The 7,161-nt window shown below is 57.4% G+C and overlaps 2 pseudogenes; both read left to right on the top strand.

Moving 5' to 3' along the window:
• Positions 1–1,360: 1,360 nt before the first annotated feature.
• On the top strand, positions 1,361–3,615 carry LOC136404321 (NUT family member 2F-like; annotated as a pseudogene).
• Positions 3,616–4,545: 930 nt separating this feature from the next.
• Positions 4,546–5,297, top strand: LOC136404320 (NUT family member 2D-like; annotated as a pseudogene).
• The last annotated feature ends 1,864 nt before the right edge of the window (positions 5,298–7,161 follow it).

The following is a 7,161-nucleotide window of genomic DNA, read 5'->3' as shown; positions in this document are numbered from 1 at the left end:
ATACAAGGGGCAAGGGAAGTAGCAAAGGAGCAGGAAGACCATCTTCTGTATCGTATCATAGTAGACCTCCTAGGACTCCTGTCCTGAGTGATGAGGGGCACGTGGTGTGTAGCTTGTTCTCCTGGACCAGGCTTTGCATGAGTCCCTCTGCATTGGGATGCAGACAACTTTGTCCCACTGTCGCCTGGTTCTCACATGGTTCACACCTGGTTCTTACTGCGCCTTCACTTTCCATGGCTGGGGGCTGATTGGGAAAGGATTTCAGACAGCCTGCAGTCCCATGACCAATCTAACATGACAGCAGCTATAGAACTTTCTGTCGGCCACCACTGCTCTCTCCTGGCCCTTTCCTAACTCCTCGCATCTATTGCTAACTGTAAAATGCCTGACTCTAAGAGACACGACACTTATTTCACAGACTCCTTCAGCAGAGCAGAGCTCCTGAGGGTAGCCATGATCCTCTGAGCATGGGAGCCAGAGGGGCAGAACCTGGGCCCCGCTGAGTGTTTCCTGTTGTTGGTTCTGACACGCGTGTGCAAGCTGGCTGGTGTGGGAAGCGGTTGCATTAGGGTTCCTGGGGCCTTCTAGGGGACAGATATTACTCAAGTGTTTTTTTTGTGTTGTTGTGCGCAACCAGGAAAGAAGGAGAGTGATGTGTATTGAGGACAAGGAAGACTGAGGAGGAGATGGGGCCCTAATATCTTAGACGCTGCCTGTTCACAAAGGCCCTCTGGCGCCTAGAACTTACCACGAAGGTTGTCACTCCACTGTGTCTGCCTAGGGTCATTTCCTCCAGAGCAGATTTCTGCCCAGTGCCATGTCTTGGGAGACAGGCTCTGAGGCTGGCAGGGTCAGTGCCAGGGGAGCCGTAGGAAGGCTCTCAGAGTCGGCACTGGCTGTATCTTCTTGGCAGACAGTGAATAATGGGCAGGCCTCCAGTGCCATAACTCTCAACTGGAGGTCAGAGTATGACAATGACTTGAGGACAGTTGAAATCTCCACTGTTTCCTCCGTTCACCCGTTCTTCTCCTGCTGAGACTCACTGCTCCAATATCCCAGTGGCTAGAGGGGACCCAGAGTGCCTCAGTCCTGTTAACGCATTCTCCTACTCCACTCAGCACTTTCCTTTGTCTCAATAGCAACAGCAGATGTGACTCTGAACTCCGGTGACTCCATGACTCCTTTCCCCCCACCCACGACCGGCCCAGGACACCAGCCATTTTGGGAGCAGCACCAGCTGCCCCTCACGACCGCATCATTTGCTCCTGGTCACACACTGGCACTGCTGGCGTTGCTCAGGACATCTCTGGAGGCTGGCGAAGCTGGTCGCGGCCCCTTTGGGACTGGGGCTTGCACCACCATGGGCCAGGTCCGGTCAGAAAGGAAACCACCACCGCCGTCCCAGACTCAGACCATTGCATTGACACAGGCCCCCCTCAACTGGCGTGCTCCAGGAGCCCTCTGTGGGGGTGCTGTGTGTCCTGTACCCCCATTCTGGGAAGCCACTGCGGTGGAGATGATTATGCCCACCTCTGCTTTTGGAGCCACCCAGGCCAGCGAGGGAGGCTTGTGTCCTGGTCTTCTTCTCCAAGTCCCACCAACAACTGCCCAGCTGGCCCCCATCGTCCCTCTGGTGAACGCAGGGCACAGCCACATGGGGCTTCCAAGGACGGTGGCCCTGCCACCTCCCAGTCCACGGCTTCGCCAGACAACTCCTGTGACCCCAAGACTGTGTACGAGGACTTCCATGTTGGCAGCTCTTCAAGACCCTGGCCCGGAAGCACCTTCCCCAGAGTCCTGATGTCAACGATCTGTCCTGCTTTCTCACGTGAGTGCACCGTGCAGGCATGCAGGGGTTCACTGGGGGCTTTCACATAAAGGGGAAGGCGGGATGGACACGCAGGCTGGCTTGTCCTGGGAGACGGAGGGAAGGGCTGAGGGTAGCATCCCAGCGACCGTGTGCGATTAGACAGGCAGCATCCAGTCCAGGTTCCTGGGCCTGTGTGACTGTGAGGCAGGAACAACAGCAGGTGGGAGGGTTGGTCGTCACACACGGATGCCGCCTCCCTCACCGGCCGGCACTCGGTCACACGGGGGATGGGATCCTGCGCTGCACAGAGCTGGGTGGGGCCAGGCAGGTGGAGGCCAGGCTGGAGACCGGGACTGACCCTGAGGTGTTACAGCCTAGCGCTCCGGTCCCTGCGCCACCTGAAGCCCACCACGACATTGGAGGAGGGAATAAGGCAGGCCGTGCCGGGATGGCAGAGCAAAAGCAACTTCGACCAAGTGACCTGCTACGAGATGGCAGAAAAGCGAGTCAGGGTTCTGGTTCCCAACAGCCGTGTGGGCGCGAGGCTAGCCAGCAGCCTGGATGGGTCGGGGGCTGATTACAGGGTAGAGTCCAGCTGTGGTGATGCTCACTGCAGAGGATCCTGGGAGGAGGGCTGTCGGTCAGCACAGGGTCCCCACAGACCAGAGGCCTCTCCCTCTGCTTCAGACATGGGTCCTCCTGTCCTGCCTCCTCTGGGAGCTGCACTGTCTTCTGACCGTGATCCATCCTTGGCTGGACACGAGGGCTCAGCACAGGCTGGGGAGAATGTGCCCAGAGGCGTGGGGTCAGACTCCAGCCGCAGGGCCCTGCAGGGGACGTGCCCACCAGCCAGCATCCCGCCCCCAGTGGCCCTCGCTGGCTCTCCCATCCTTCCATGTTGCTGCCTTTGCTGGGCTCTGGCCTCCTTCTCAGCACGATCTGTGTCTCCTTCACCCCCAGGTTCATAGAGTTGGAGGCAGAGGAGGAGATGCAGATTCAGAAGTTGCACTTGATGAAGGGGGCGCAGGGCCCGCCTCTTGCAGCTCCACCGAGACCTGACCCTCGGGGACTCCCGGCCCCAGTGGTGGGCCCGCAGCCAGGTGCGACAGCACGTCCCCACTGGAGCCTGTGGCCAAAGGCAACAACGGCCTCGGACAGGCCCCTGACTCCGTGTGGGTCCTTTTCCTTCAAGGGGACTTTGGTCTTTTAACTGGAATAAGCAAAGAGCTAGGGTCTCAGCTGCCCTCTGTCACCATGGGGTCTGGACCTGATCAACTTTGGCAACCCCTCTCCCGGCTCCCTATGAAAGGACCCCCATAAGGTCTGCTAAGAAGAGGCTGGTGGGGGACCCCCTGGAGAATGGAGCTCCACACATCCGTCCTCACTCAACTCTCTTGGTTGCTCCCCTGTGTGTCTTCCCCGTCACACGGTCACACGGCTTCAGGTGGTCCTGTCCCAGCCACACCCTTGGGAACGCCCCTAAACGCTGCCCTCACCAGGAACGCTCAGGACCTGGAGCTGGGGCCCCCCATGCTTCTTCCTCTTCCCTCTTCCCCAGGGCACATCCCAGGAAGGACGTGCGCAGGGCCCAGGCTGCCGGCAGACCCCGGGGAGGGGGGCGTCCACGTGAGAACCAGGCTCCCAAGGAGATCCCTGCTGGGGTCGTGAAGGAGCACATGGACATCAGGGATGAGCTGGTGGGGCCAGCCCCGTCAGCCACAGGGAGCAAGGTGGAGAACGGGCAGAGGACAGAAAGCAGTCGCGGCAGGAAGGGAACGGGATCTGCTCGGTCCCGGGTCTCCTGAGCTTCACGGGGAGCTGTGTTCCCAGGAAGACTTCGTCAGCAGAGTGGACGGGCTTAGCGCTCCGGGGTCTAAAGAAGTGGCCCTCTGGCATCCGGACCCGGGTGGTGTGGGTTGTGTGCGCCCGTGGGTGTCAACTGTGTGCGCCCGTGGGTGTTCCCTTGTGTGTCTGTTCACCTATGTGATCTTCTGTGGGTGTGTGTTTGTAGCTGATGACCGCGACGGTGTAAAACTCTGACCTTGTGCAGAGGATGGGGTGGGTCGTTGCTTTCCCACTTCTCTTCCAGGTCCTCCTGACCTACGGGCTGGTCCCTCCCTGCCCAGGGTACTCACAGCCTCTTCCTTCCGTCCCAGGTTAGGATTCATTCGCTCTGGATAACCGGCACAGTTCAACTCCCCGGAAGCACAGCTGGATCCCTTGGCCCCAGCGGGGGTGTTGTTGGAGCAGCGGGAAGGACTCCCTCCTGTCCGGGTGAGCCGGGGAAGGGGAGAACTTCCTAAAAGCAGCAGAGACTCGAGGTGAGCCATAGGAGCGAGGGACTGCCGCAGAGTTAGAGGAGGGAGGAGGCCCAGGTAGGAGAGAGGGGAGGGTGGGGCCCTAGGTCAGTCAGGAAGGGAGGGACTGCAGGGATTGGGGTGGGAGACCGTATGTGGGCCACTGGAGGGAGCGGGCAGGGAGCAACCCAGAACAGGGGCACAGATGACTCCGTCCACCGGCCCCATCATGTAGGCACGGCGTGCTGAGGGCGCAGTGCAGGACGACAAGAAGGAGGGGACTATAGGAAGGAGAGGGTGATGGGAAGGAGAGGGTGGGGTGTGCAGAAGGAGAGGGAAAAGCCGGGCACATGGCCCAGGAGGACAGCAGGAGAGGCACATGTGTGCTCTGGATTTGAGCCATGGTATCACCACCTGCCCCCTGCCCTTCCTCCTGCAATGTCATTGTCCTGTCATCCACACTCCTCGTCCTCTCCCACATGTGTGCGGACCCAGTCACTGTCCCCCTCTTCCTTCCTGCTGGTAGAGAAGCGACTTCTGGCCTCGAAGGAGGAGAGTGTGCACGCCCCCTTGAGTCATGGTGCACCTCAACTGGACAGGAGTGTTTCCTAGTCTGCGGCAGGACCAGATGCCCAGGCACGTGGAGACAGCCCCTAACTGGGGGTCCATGACAAAGCCTGCCCACCAGAGACTGACTGCAAGGACCATCGAAGGCACGGTCGAGCAGATGTCCACCTGTCTGGCCGCAAAGCCTTTGCTGCCTCGTCAGGATGTCGGGAGTACCCACCACTCCGGGCACAGTGCCCGCTCCCTGCTCCTCGGGGTTACACACACACTTCCTCCGGATGGGGACCCAGGGACGCCTCCATGCCCAGAGAGACCGTTCCTGTTAGGGAGACTAGAGGGCCAGTGGACAGGCCTAGGGAGAATGAGGAGGGCCTGCCCAGCCTGGCCTTCCCTGTGGCCTCTCCTACCAGCCTGCTGCCCTGTGCACTCTCTCTGAGTCCTGTCCCTGCCTCGGGCCTCGCCTGCCGTGGGGGTCAGTGGCCCCAAGGAGCTGCCCTGTCCCAGCATCAAAAAAGAAAGTGTGACCAGTCACAGGCAGTTGGAGGAAGTGGCATTGCAGTCGGTATGGAACAGCTGCTAGTCCTCCTGCTGCCTGCCTCCCAGGGGACCCCGATGACATGTGACCTCGCTGTCCCCCAGGAGAGCCAACGGCCACTATTCTTTCCAGAACTGAAGCTGGCTGTTCTACTGACCTGCAGGGTGGGCTACAGGGAGGGTGGGCGGGAGAGGGAGAGGGAGGCACGGAGGGCAGGACCATTAGGGTCGGGGTGGGTCTGGGCGGTGGGTGGGTGCAGCACCTTTGGGGCATTGTGTGTCAATTATAAATAAAGATGGTTTTGTTTGGAAATGCTGTGGGCGCCGCTGTCTCCTTACTCTGGGTCTGTGCTGCTTCTTGGAGAGGGGACCTGAGAGGAAAATAGAACGCCGAAGTCACGGCTGCTATGAACCCACAGGTGACCTTCCTCCGGTCCTATTCCCAGATTGACATGGAGTTCTTCCCACTACTCCCAGGGGCACACGGCCCTCTGTCCCCAGGAGCCCCTCATGTCACCCCTACTCCTGAGGCCAGACTGGGTGAGGGGCCTTCGGGGGCCGCCTATCATTATCTTACCAGGTACCCGGTCGGGACTGGGAGCTGCTCTGGAGACTCTGAGCCCTCTGGGACACGAACCCGTTTTGTAGAATGGACTGGAGCCAGCCTTGTATTTAGGGAGCTTCTCTCTGCTTCCCGGAAGCAGTCAGACTACGGGCGAGCGATGCTCAGCTCTTCCAAGGGTTTCCTGTGTGGGTGTCAGGGCTGGAGAGGGAAGGGCTTGGCCCCAGGGGCCCCAGGGGACAGGCTGTCTGACTCTGCCCAGCGTGGCAGGGGACACATCCTCTAGTCTGAGGGGTGACTGAACGTCGTGGGTGGAGGTGGCGGTAAGGCTGGGACCGGGGGTGACAAGAGAGTAACGGGTTATCCGTTTAAGGTGTGTACTGTTTTCCCTTTGCTGTACTTTACATCCCTGCGACTGTTTTTATAACTGGTAATTTGTAAATCTTAATCTCTTCCCCCTTTTTACCCACCCAGCCAACTTCCCTTCCATCTGGCGCCCATCAGAATGTTCTCTGCACCTATGAGTTGGTTTTTTTTTTTTTTTTAATTTTATTTATTCATTTTAGAGAGGAGAGAGAAAGGGAGAGAGAGAGACAGAAAGGAAGGGAGAGAGGAGAGAGAGAGACAGAGAGAGAAGGTGTGGAGGAGCTGGAAGCATCAACTTCCATATGTGCCTTGACCAGGCAAGCCCAGGGTTTCGAACCGGCGACCTCAGCATTTCCAGGTCGACACTTTATCCACTGCGCCACCACAGGTCAGGCTGAGTTGGTTTTTGTTATTAGTTTATTTTGTTTTCTAGATTCCACATGTAAGTGAAATCATATGGTATGGGTTTGTCTCAGCCTGACTTTTTCACTTACTGCTCTCTAGCTCCATCCATGTTGTTGCAAATGGCAAGATTTCATTCTTCCGTCTGGTTGAGTAATATTCCATTGTATATAGTACTGTATCTTCTTCATCCGTTTGCCTATCGATAGACACTTAGGGTGCTTCCATATCTTGGCTATTATAAATAATGCTGCAATGAACACAGGAATGCATGCCTTTTTGAGTTACTGTTTCTTCGGAGAAATTTCCAGAAGTGGAACTGAGGGGTCCTTCTATGTCTCTTGTTGTGTGTGTGTGTGTGTGTGTGTGTGTGTGTGTGTGTGTGTAAATCCTTTGGTTTAAATTCTGTTTTGTCTGATATAAGTGTTGCTACCCTAGCTTTTCTTTTCTTTTACATCTGCATGAAATATCATTTTTCATCTCTTTCAGTCAGTGTGTGTCTTTCAATCTGAAGGGTGTCTCTCACAGGCAGCCTATGAAAGGGTCTGGTTTTCTTATCCATTCAGCCACCTGCGTGTGGGTCTTGATTGGAGCATTTAATCCATTTACATTTAGAGTAATTA

The sequence above is a fragment of the Saccopteryx leptura genome, chromosome 4, assembly GCF_036850995.1.
Source record: "Saccopteryx leptura isolate mSacLep1 chromosome 4, mSacLep1_pri_phased_curated, whole genome shotgun sequence".
Lineage (NCBI taxonomy): Eukaryota > Metazoa > Chordata > Mammalia > Chiroptera > Emballonuridae > Saccopteryx > Saccopteryx leptura.
This window is presented reverse-complemented; position numbering and strand designations above follow the sequence as displayed.